This window comes from Xenopus laevis, chromosome 1L, assembly GCF_017654675.1.
Source record: "Xenopus laevis strain J_2021 chromosome 1L, Xenopus_laevis_v10.1, whole genome shotgun sequence".
Classification (NCBI taxonomy): Eukaryota; Metazoa; Chordata; class Amphibia; order Anura; family Pipidae; genus Xenopus; species Xenopus laevis.
The window spans coordinates 159,606,042-159,617,310 of NC_054371.1; the positions used below are offsets into that span (position 1 = coordinate 159,606,042).

Below are 11,269 nucleotides of genomic sequence, written 5' to 3' on the forward strand. Positions count from 1 at the left end.
GCAGTGGCTCCCAACATGAGGCCCTCTCATGTATTTCATTCACAAGGCTGCCAGTTAGGGACAGTGACTGTAACATCTATGTTTTTATAAACAAAGTGGGGGACTGAGCCTAAAAGTTTGAAAACCTCTGCTTTAAAGGGCATGTTCACCTTTGTATTAACTTTTAGTATGATGTAGAGAGTGATATCTTGATACAATTTGCAATTGGGTTTCATCTTTTTTTTTTTATTACTTGTGGTTTTCGAGTTATTTAGCTCTTTATTTGGCAGTAGTTATGTGTGGGCCTGGCCGAAGCCTGTGGGTGGGTTGAGCCTCTGATGGTCTTGACCCACAGCCTTCTGCCCCACTTCCACCTCTGTGAGCGACTTTTCATATACTTGTGCAGGCCCCACCCCCTTCTGTGATGTCACAGCAGGGCGGTCCCTGCTATATAAAGAGGGGTGCTTGTGCTGGGTTAGGTGGTGCATGCTGCTGCCCCCCTCCTCCCCCATGCGCTTACCTTTTTGAGCCTGAGGGGGTCCACAAGGGCGGCAGAGAGGGCCAGTACACTAGTGCAGACAGCCTAACTGCACTTTCTGCGCTAGAAGAGCCGAATTTACCGTTTTCAAACCGGAAATTCGGCTCTTAAAGTACCAGGAGCAGCATTTTTGCCACCCCTGGTACCTAGTGGGGTGCTGCCGTGTGATGCAACAGCCTCAACTCGCCTCATTGGCGAAGCACCCCTGCGGGCATGAGTGTTGTCACCGCTGGGTTAAGGTTGGATGTGGATGGAATTTTAGTCGACCTACACATCACTATTCAGCAGCACTCTAGTTTGCATACTGGTTGCTGGGGTCCAAATTGCCCTAGCAACCAAGTGCTATTATGAATAAGAGAGGGTCTGAATACAAAGATGAGTAATAAAAAGTAGCAATAACAATAAACGTGTAGCCTTACAGAGCATTTGTTTCTTAGATGGGGTCAGTGACCCCCATTTGAAAGCTGGGAAAGAGTCAGAAGAAGAAGACAAATAATTAGACTATACAAAATAAATGAAGACCAGTTGAAAAGTTGCTTCAAATTGGCCATTCTATATAATACTAAAAGTTAATGTAAAGGTGAAGCACCCCTTTAAGGAAATACATACTATTAATATTCAAAGAATGGGATTAAATCACTTCCCATTATATATGAAGTAGTGACATTTCCAACTTATCTGATGCACTTGGCAGCTCCTGCACCTTCAGAAACTTGTCATTTCTGGGAGATGCTGCAGCCCAAATTGATTTCAGTTGCATTTAGTATTTATAATTGTCACTTGTAGTACCATGTGTCACCGGTTTAGCATAGGCAGCAGTAAATAACACCACAGCAGTGACCTGCATGTAGGAAAGCTGCTGCAAGTCTTAACACTCCCAACCAGAGTGCACCTTTGCACCCCTTAGAGCTTTTGTGTCCAAAGTCATTCACGTTAGACTGTAGCATCTCTCAGACGTGGCAGATTCAGCTGACAGAAGACTGGAAAACATAGAGGCACACAAATTTAGGGGATATTTGCTTATGTTTGCAAGAGACACTGCCTATAACGGGAAGTGATTCCAGAAATTACATAGCAGCAGTTCTAACTTGCCCTTAGACAATTAGAGGTTCCAAATTCTAGTTTAAAGGAACCCCTGTGTGACACCATACAGCAATCTGTGGGTTCTGGCAAATACCAGAGGGACTGCTGCAAGATGCCATAGACCGTTTCTGGGGGGGGGGGAGCTGTTTGGCCCTCTGTGTACTTGAAATGCCAGGGCCTATGTTAAATCCCAGTCCAGTCCTGCTTATACCTTATTATTGATAATACGTTTTAGGAATAACAAAGTAGAACAATTCATTTAACCCACTATTTGAGCCCTGAAAACCCAAGCTGCAAATCACTTTTTTTTTTTGTCATCTCTCTATCTCAGCACTAATCTAGAGAGCTCTTATGGCTGCCATAGATACAAACGCTCCAATATTGTGCTTTTGTGCTGGGATGATTCCAGCTTGGTGCTAACATGGGTATGAGTTCCAGTACAATCTGATATGCAACTCTGACAATGCTTTTATAAAGGTAAACATGTTCTTTTGATCGTGGCTGACTGCTCTAATAACACCACATATACCAGGTACAGTCACAGTGGGGTCCAATGTTATTTAAATGTTGTACCCTACAGACTGTTTTGTATACATGCCATTGTATTACTCCACCCTATTTCTTATTTCTACTTTTATTGTCCTTGGACCCTTTTTGACAGTGGCCAGTGATTACCATCTGACTCCTAGGAAAGTCTCTGTCAGTCAATACATGTGTATCTGTATGCACACTGATCACTGGTCCTTCACTCCAAGTAAAATCAGAAGTGTGGAGACGTGTATTAACTTTGTATGGAGACATTGTGTTACAGTCTGCTCCATGGCAGTGCAAGAAGTACAATGTACATGGCTTGTTAAATGGAGTGCACCATTCATGAATAAAGTGGAACATGCTGAAATGACTTTTATCTGACGCCAAGATGGTTCTTTTCATTCACACTTTTTTGGGGGGAGAAAGATCTTATCTTTATTGTAGCCCTTGTGACATTTCATGTTCTGTGTTGGTATCCTAAAAATCCTCTCAATGCATTTATTCTGCTTGCTAATAGTTTGGGTTGATATTTAAGTAAAATTGGTTTAGTTCAGTCAGATGCAGATGCGAGTTACGGGAACTGAGCTTTTACTTTGCAGCAGGACTTGTCTGTGACATGCAGGAATAATGGCTCTACTTTACAATGCAATGTCTCTGTTTGGCTTAAACAGACACCCCCAATAGTATTGGCATCCATTACCAGAGACTTGAGCTCCGGTTATGGAGTTTGGATAAGTACTGGTATTTTGTTAATTGCTCATTGTTTAATCTCTATTGAAACCATATGAATCTGGCCATGCAGTCTTCTCTGATTAAACAAGTCGGCCATTTTTTTGTGGTTATCAGTATGTGTGTATGAGCACTGAGTAAATGCATTAAAGGTGATTTCCCAAAACAGAAATTTGGGTTGGCTTCTGGTGTTCTTTTGGAAGTGTCACTTACCAAAGCAGAACAACATGGAGCCATACTTGCACAATGATCTGCTCAGTCGATATGTTATCAGGGCTTTCCAAATAGCTTTCATCCATATGATCTGACCCCTGCTTGGCTTGGTTTACTTGTTATCAAGTCCAATGACATTCAGAATTAATTTAATATTATGAGGGATTTAGGTCACTACTTTGTGAAAATTGGAATGCAATCCAAGTTTTAAAGCCTTAAATAATTAAAGCTAACTAATGATGGCAGATGTTAAACATGGATAGACTCGTGGGTTCGTCAGATTGTTCAGTGGCTGGATAAGAGCTGCAGGACAGACTGAAGACAGCAGCAGGACCCGTATCTCTGTAGAGTCTGTTGTGGTCAATTTGAGGTTTGCAAAAGCTACTGCTGCCATCCATTGTCATTGTACTTTTCCCCCTGAGACCTAGTTACTATTTTTCCTATAACTCTGGCTTTTTTTGTGATATGTGTCTCCGGTATCTCGAAATAAAACCCAGAACTCCCAGAATTGCAGCCGATAGCAATTGGCTATTGTGTCATGCAAAAGCTTGCAATGGCAATACCAAATGCTATCATGGGCAAAGGGTAGTAGGCCATTGCCAACAAGTCTAAAAAACAGCTTTGGGGCTTTAGGGGCACATTTAGCTTTTCTCAGTGGTACTTGGTACCCATTACCTTATGGGAGTTACCATTAGAACAAATGCTTCTTTACTGATATTAAGATGGGCAGAGTGTGAGCAATGTGAGGGAGAAACTCATGGAAGGCTCAGTTAGGCTCTCTTACAGACTTTTCTGAATTTACATAAAAAGAAAAGGAACAAGGGCAGAGTAATGTAAATCTATTGATTTTGTCACATTTTATTTAGGGATTATATCTCACCCTTCAGGTGGCCAGTGTGATACAGTATCCAGGACTGTGATGCTGGCAGTGTGTTGCTGTTTACTGGGTAAATATGCAGTGTATTTGGGAATGTCATTATGTACTGCTATGATCTAACTTCTTAATAAAGAACAGTGGCCTTTTGACCATGAACTCATCTTGGCATGTATGCATTGTCAGGCTTTGTTCATGTGTTTTTGAAGGTAAGTTGTGCTCATCTGATCCCATGTCACTTTGCAATTTAGAAGTCACTAATTGACATTATCAGGCCAGCACATTATTAAGAGGCCCCTCATAAGAAAAGGAGGAAAAGGTGCTACATAGTACCAATGTCAATAACTCAACAAATGTAACAAGTGGTCCACGTGCATCAGCCCCAGACCCTCAGCTTCAGGGAGCGGCAATCCTAAATAAGGCAAACAAAACAAATGGGGCTATCTGGCAGTCAAGGGAATCCACAGGGCCAAAAAAACAAATAAAATGTACTCATCTCCATGGGCCCAACGTGTTTTGTGCCCTACAGGCACTTCATTAGCAGTCCATGACGAAGTACCTGTAAACTTAACAAATAAATATTTTTTTTTATTTCAGTTTTTTTTTGGCCCTGTTGATTCCCTTGACTGCCAGATAGCCCCATTTGTTTTGTTTGACTTATTTGAGGCCCGCAATACACATGCCAAAAGCTGCCAATTGGGTCTTTAAAAATACTCCATTTTATTGAGAGCAATTGCATTTTTTCTTTTTTAATTTCAGGCAGCCAACTACCATTCTAAAGATACAGCAAACACTTTAGCATCTTTAAATATCTATGCCTTACCCCCCCCCCCGTATACCTCCCCCATACTAACATCCCCCGCCCACACAGTATACCAGAAAATGTATAAAAATGTGTATGTAATAGGAGAAAGTGTACTGTTTTGCCCTGAATATCTTCCTGTTAAAATTCAATAAAGAAAGATTTTAAACTAAATATCTATGCCTTATCTGCCATGCTAATATCCCAGCCTTATTACACATTATAATTGTGTGGGCAAAATATTATGCAAACCATTTACAGCAGCATCATTTAGCCCTATGCAATGTTTCCGTGGAAATGAACCTGACCTATTGATGCAAACTTTGGTGTTAGATGAGAAGAACATGTGTACTTTATTAAATACGCTCCTCTCAGGACAGACCATACAACCTCAGATGGCTTCTCTGTCCCCCCTCAACAATGAAACACGAAACAGTCAAAGAATTTAGAAAGTTTATTCTTAAATAACACAAAAAAAAGACTGAATTACAAAATAAATTACAGACGAACCATTTCCTGAATAAAAGCCCGTTAGTGTTGGAACTCAGCAGTCATTTGATAAATAACTGAAAATAAAAGTAAATTCTGGGTTCCCAACATTCAGACCTTTCAGCTAACAATAAGGGCTCACAGATCTGATGCAGGGGGGCTTCCAACAATACTCACTTAAAGTGGTGGTTCACCTTCAAATTAACTTTTAGCATGTTATAGAATGGTCAATTCTAAGCAACTTTTCAATTGGGTCTTCATTATTTACAGTTTTTGAATTATTTGATGCCTTCTTGTGACTCTTTCCAGCTTTCAAATGGGGGTCACTGACCCCATTTGAAAAACAAATGCTCTGTAAGGCTACAAATGTATTGTTATTGGTACTTTTTATCACTCATCTTTCTATTCAGGCCTCTCCTATTCATATTGCATTGTCTTATTGAAATCAATGCATGAGCAAATTCTTATATGTAATGCATAGGATTTTACTCTTAGCAACCAGATAGCTAAAATTGCAAACTGGAGAGCTGCTGAATAAAAATCTAAATAACTTAAATAAAACACAATAATAAAAAATTAAAAAAGCAACTACAAATGGTCTCAGATATCACCTTCTATATCATACTAAAAGTTTATTTCAAGGTGAACAACCACTTTAAGTGTACCTTATTTACTATGACCTTGGGCATCTTACTGTAATGCATAGGATTTTGCTCTGCAGCTTTACAGCACTGGTGGTTTCAGCATTCTGCATCAACTATAAAAAAACCTGCAATACATGCAACTAAAATTCCGTTATTATTCATTTTAGGGATGCACCAAATCACTATTCTGACCAGTTGAAAAGTTGCTTAGAACTGGCCATTCTATAACATACTAAAAGTTAACTTAAAGGTGAACCACCACTTTAAGACAAATTATATTGGATATAAAGGAGTATCCTTCAAGGGTCCTCATGCATTTTAAACAGAAGCACATGTAGCTCAGTCAATAATTGTTCATTTGTTTGCCTTGTCAGTCCAGGATCAACTGGTTTACAGACTGGTGGTCATTTTGGGTGTCTTGTGTTAGTTGTTACCATTACAGCAGCTGCTCCCTATTGATCAGTTTAACATGGCGATGGCCCTAAGTGCTGCTTCTGCCTGGGGGAGTATAAGAGGCACAGAAAGCTTACACACACATGAACTGGCCTAGAACACTTTATAATGTAAATACAGAGAGAATCCAGTGCTTATTATATCAGTGTACAGCAGAGTGTCCCTGAGGAAGGAACGGCTTTATTCACAATAAACCTATAATGTTCCACACTGAGCCTTGCTTCATATGACACAGGCCTGAGTGCTGAACTACATTCATCTGGTTGACTCCATAAACTAGAATTAAAAACCTTTGTGTCATTGTACTGAAAATTTGAATCATAACTGACCTCAAATAAGTGCATGGATACACTATTGTACAGCAATAATACATATGCTAGGATTAAGGTTTTAGTAAATGCAGAATTGAGACTGTGAGGTATGAGTACTATACTTTTATACAGCTTATATTCTAGATATTATGCCCCTGTGTGAAAGTTCAAGATCTTCTCTGAGGCCTATGCCACACAAGCAGCAAAAGCCAGTCACTGATTGGTTGCTATGGGTTACTGCTCATGGGCAAATTTGCCTGATTTTATAAATGAGCCCCTCTGACTGCTGCACCCTACAGTCTGGACTGGCACAGACAAGTCAAGGGTGTATAGCAGTACGATCAGGGTATAAGAATAGCTGGGTGCACCTACTGAATGCAGGGTTGGTTACTGCTTAGACTGTTCCCTAAGTAGCTATGAAAATAAATATACAAGTTAAAGCCTTTATACAAAACCAACTATTACGCAGGCAATATATCTCCAAGGAAAGAAGAAACCGAGGGAGGATTATGGGAGAGATATTAGCAGCAAGTTGAATGGCGGTTGAAGCCATGTTATTCCTAGAGACAGGAGACATGCCCCGTATCTGCACAACGAGGGGTATCCTGATGCCAGAGCAATCTAGTCCAGGCCTGGGTGTCACTCTCATTATCGCCGTCGGACAGGTTTGTACACACACACAGCCAGTAGGATCATAGCAATGAACAGGATGCAGAGGATGCTGCCCAGCAGAACTGTAACACACAGACAAGTGCAGTTAGAACTCAGCTACACAATCACAATTATCTATTCATTCAATACATATACACACACATATATATATATATATATATATATATATATATATATATATATATATATATATAATGTTCAAAATGGACCAGCACTCCAAATCTTCAATCAAGAAAAAGTTTTTTTCAACATCACTCATGTGTCCAACGTTTTGGCCCACATTAGGGCCTTTATCAAGGATCCTTGATAAAGGCCCTAATGTGGACCAAAACGTTGGACACGTGAGTGATGTTGAAATAAACTTTTTCTTGATTGAAGATTTCGAGTGCTGGTCCATTTTGACTTATATATATATATATATATATACATATACACTTTCCTTGTCGCCTACCCTAGTCTGGTCCCCTGTCCCCTCACTCTTGTGCTGTTCTGCTCCCCTGTAGTCACATACACCCTCTGTAACTAATAATATCCCTATATTTTACAAGAGCAGGTCCTTTATCTACTATATATTATAAATGAAACCTGCAATGACAAGAGGAATTCTTCTAATAATGACAATGGGCAAATCTCTGCAAGTCACCAAGGGGGTATGTAATAAAAGGCACTAAGTTTGCAAAGGAGCAGTAACCCATAACAACCAATCAGCAGGTAGAATCTACTGGTCACCTGTTTAAAAGCAATCATCTCATTTGTTGCAACGGGTTACTACTACTTAGTGTCTTTTATTACATATTGAGGCGAGTGTTTTAAAGGGGGAACAATCCCCATGTCCTCTCCTAAATATCATCACACAGGCTTTCCGTATCTCCCACGTTCCCTGGTACCCGTTGGACTGGCAACCATATCACCAGGAAGCCCGGGCACCTCACATGCAGATGCCGCATTGCACTTGTCAACAGATACAGGGAAGATTCTGAGAGTCTGGCTGAAATGTTCAGGAGGGGGCACTGGGTCCTCTATTTACAGAGAGGCTACTAGTTATAAAGGGGTGGGGGTTGCTCTCCTTTAAATTAGTATTGGATTAACTTTGCACTCTCATCATTTGCTGATAACATGTTCTGGTGGATAAATAACACAGCATCCGAGCAGAGGTTTCCTTACAAAGGGCAGGCATGTAAATACTAGCTTCTGATTGGCTCCACCGGGCCACCACACTCGCTTCTGATTGGCTCCACCGGACCACCACACTTCCTACCTGTTGTAACATCCTCCAGTGTCCCTGTATCTCGGTACAGAGAGGGGAGGGACACTCCCATGTGACACTATGGAGGCGCTGAAGGATTGAACTGATACAAGGTTCAGACACGGAATATTCCCCCAACACCCCCATAAATAGGTGGGGGAGGGGGAGCTTGTGCTCCCTACACTTACACCATATGGACTCCCAGTGTCTCTTTCCTTCCGTGTAACCCCGCTAAGCGCTAACCTAGCCCATCCCCATCCAGTATCAGAGTGCCCAGAGCCCCCTCACCCAGGTTCTGTTTGAGTAGCACCGTGTAGGCTCTGCTGCTCTCGTCCGGGGATGTACTGTCAGTCTGAGCCTGCCCCCTCCATACGCACAGGGACAGCGGCACCAGCAGGGGCATCGCCATCATCCTAGAAGCCGCCATCTCCGTTTAGTTCGCACCTGGGACTCTCAGCAGGAGGAACAAGCCGATAGCAAAAAAAGAGCAGCCCGGAGGCGAGACATCCGGTGGGATGACAGGGTCTGTGCTTCTATTGGTTAAGCCTGGCTTGCACTGGGAGGGACAAAGCTTAATGATTGGCTGCTGGGTCGTGCTTCTATCTGGCCAATGTTTATGCTGCTGCATCCCCATCCCTGCCTTCCCTGCTTCCATGTAGTCGCACACTGACTCATTATTGATTTTTATTCACCGTCAGTGATTGTGCTCTCCTCATGGGCGTCCACAGGGGAAGAAAACATATTACACAAATTACTTGTACCCACATTTTGGTTTCTACACAAACCTAACAACAGCGTTTCTATAAATATATAGAGTAGTAACTGTTGCACATGTATAGCATTGCCATTCTCCAGGGCCGGAACTAGGGGTAGGCAGAAGAGGCACGTGCCTAGGGCGCAAAAGTAGAGGGGCGCCAGGCACTTACCTCTTCCGACGCCTTCCCCTAGTTCCAGAAGCAGTGGTAGCAGTTTTCCGCTCCCCTGCGCATGCGCACTTGTGCACCCCCATGCATGCGCACGCGCTTCCTTGGCGCATGCGCACTTGCGCGTCCTCTGCGCATGCGCACTTGCGCGTCGCGTCCTTGGCGCATGTGCAAATGGTGGGGGCGGAGTAGGCGCTGGGTTGCCTAGGGCAGCCGGCCTTCTTGGCCCGGCACTGCCATTCTCTTAGTGACACAAACTCCTTGTTTGCCAGGCCAGCACTTGGTATTTTCTACTTTCTTAACAAAATTACTAGCCAGAGGTTTGTAGAATGTTATTCCCTCTAGAGTTCTAGTTACAACTAGATACATACAGTAAAGCTTCCATTTTACATACCCTCATTTTAAGTATTTCCATATGTTATACAACATTTTGTGGTCTCACCAATATTTAATGCATAATACATTTCACTGACTTTACACCATTTTTCTGCTCCATTTTTTTTATATATGGCAAGAGAATATCCTCTATTATGAAGTGTGAGTGTGTGTGTGAGAGGGAGTGTGTGAGAGGAGTGTGTGTGAGAGTGCGTGTGAGAGAGTGTGTGTGAGAGAGAGGGAGTGTGTGTGTGTGTGAGAGAGGGAGTGCGTGTGTGAGAGGAGTGTGTGTGAGAGTGCGTGTGAGAGAGTGTGTGTGAGAGAGAGGGAGTGTGTGTGTGAGAGAGGGAGTGCGTGTGTGAGAGTGTGTATGTGAGAGGGAGTGTGTGTGTGAGAGGGAGTGTGTGTGTGAGAGGGAGTGCGTGTGTGAGAGTGCGTGTGTGTGCGAGAGAGGGAGTGAGTGTGTGTGTGAGAGTGAGTGTGTGCGTGAGAGAGGGAGTGCGTGTGTCAGAGTGCGTGTGTGTGTGAGAGAGAGAGGGAGTGTGTGAGTGAGAGAGTGTGTGTTTGAGAGAGGGTGTGTGTGAGAGAGGGAGTGTGTGTGTGAGAGAGAGAGAGAGGGAGTGTGTGAGTGAGAGAGAGTGTGTGTGTGTGAGAGAGGGAGTGTGAGAGTGAGTGTGTGAGAGAGAGAGAGGGAGTGTGTGAGTGAGAGAGAGAGAGTGTGTGTGTGAGAGAGAGGGAGTGTGAGAGTGAGTGTGTGAGAGAGAGAGAGGGAGTGTGTGTGTGAGAGAGCGAGTGTGTGTGTGAGTGTGTGTGTGTGAGAGAGGGAGTGTGAGTGAGAGAGTGTGTGTTTGAGAGAGGGTGTGTGTGAGAGAGGGAGTGTGTGTGTGAGAGAGAGAGAGGGAGTGTGTGTGTGAGAGAGGGAGTGTGAATGAGTGTGTGTGAGAGAGGGAGTGTGTGTGTGTGAGAGAGAGTGTGTGTGTGTGTGAGAGGGAGTGTGTGTGGAAATATTATGTAACAAACAATTTGTTTTTCTCTCAGTCCTCATTAAAGGAAGCACTGCATGCAAACACTGTCCTTGTCAGATTTAATTAGAAGGTGGAAGCATTCCTTAGCGCCTGCTACAGTATTGTACATACAAAATATCTGCGTTTCCCAGAAACTGCTTTGTAGGAGCCGTGTTATCTCTTGGAGAGGACAGGGGCGTATTTATATTAAGGCACCCGAGGGCCTGTGCCTAAGGTGGCAGGTTTTGGGGGTGGCCCTCGGAGGCCTATAAATTTATTTTTTAAATTAAAAAAAAAAGATTCCCTAGCCTCTGCCATGGATTTCCATTGGAAATCCGGTGACGGAGCTGGGGGGGGGATATGGTGAGGGGTTAGGGTGCATGGCATAGGGGGAATGTATAGC

The 11,269-nt window shown here is 43.0% G+C and overlaps 1 long non-coding RNA gene across 1 annotated transcript; it reads right to left on the bottom strand.

The window, feature by feature from the left end:
• Positions 1–5,646: 5,646 nt before the first annotated feature.
• On the bottom strand, positions 5,647–9,546 carry LOC108715669. Its single transcript, XR_001935568.2, has 2 exons — positions 8,853–9,546; positions 5,647–7,380 (listed from the first exon to the last, which is right to left on the bottom strand). It is a non-coding gene; the product is annotated as an uncharacterized LOC108715669 (long non-coding RNA).
• Between the last annotated feature and the right edge of the window lie 1,723 nt (positions 9,547–11,269).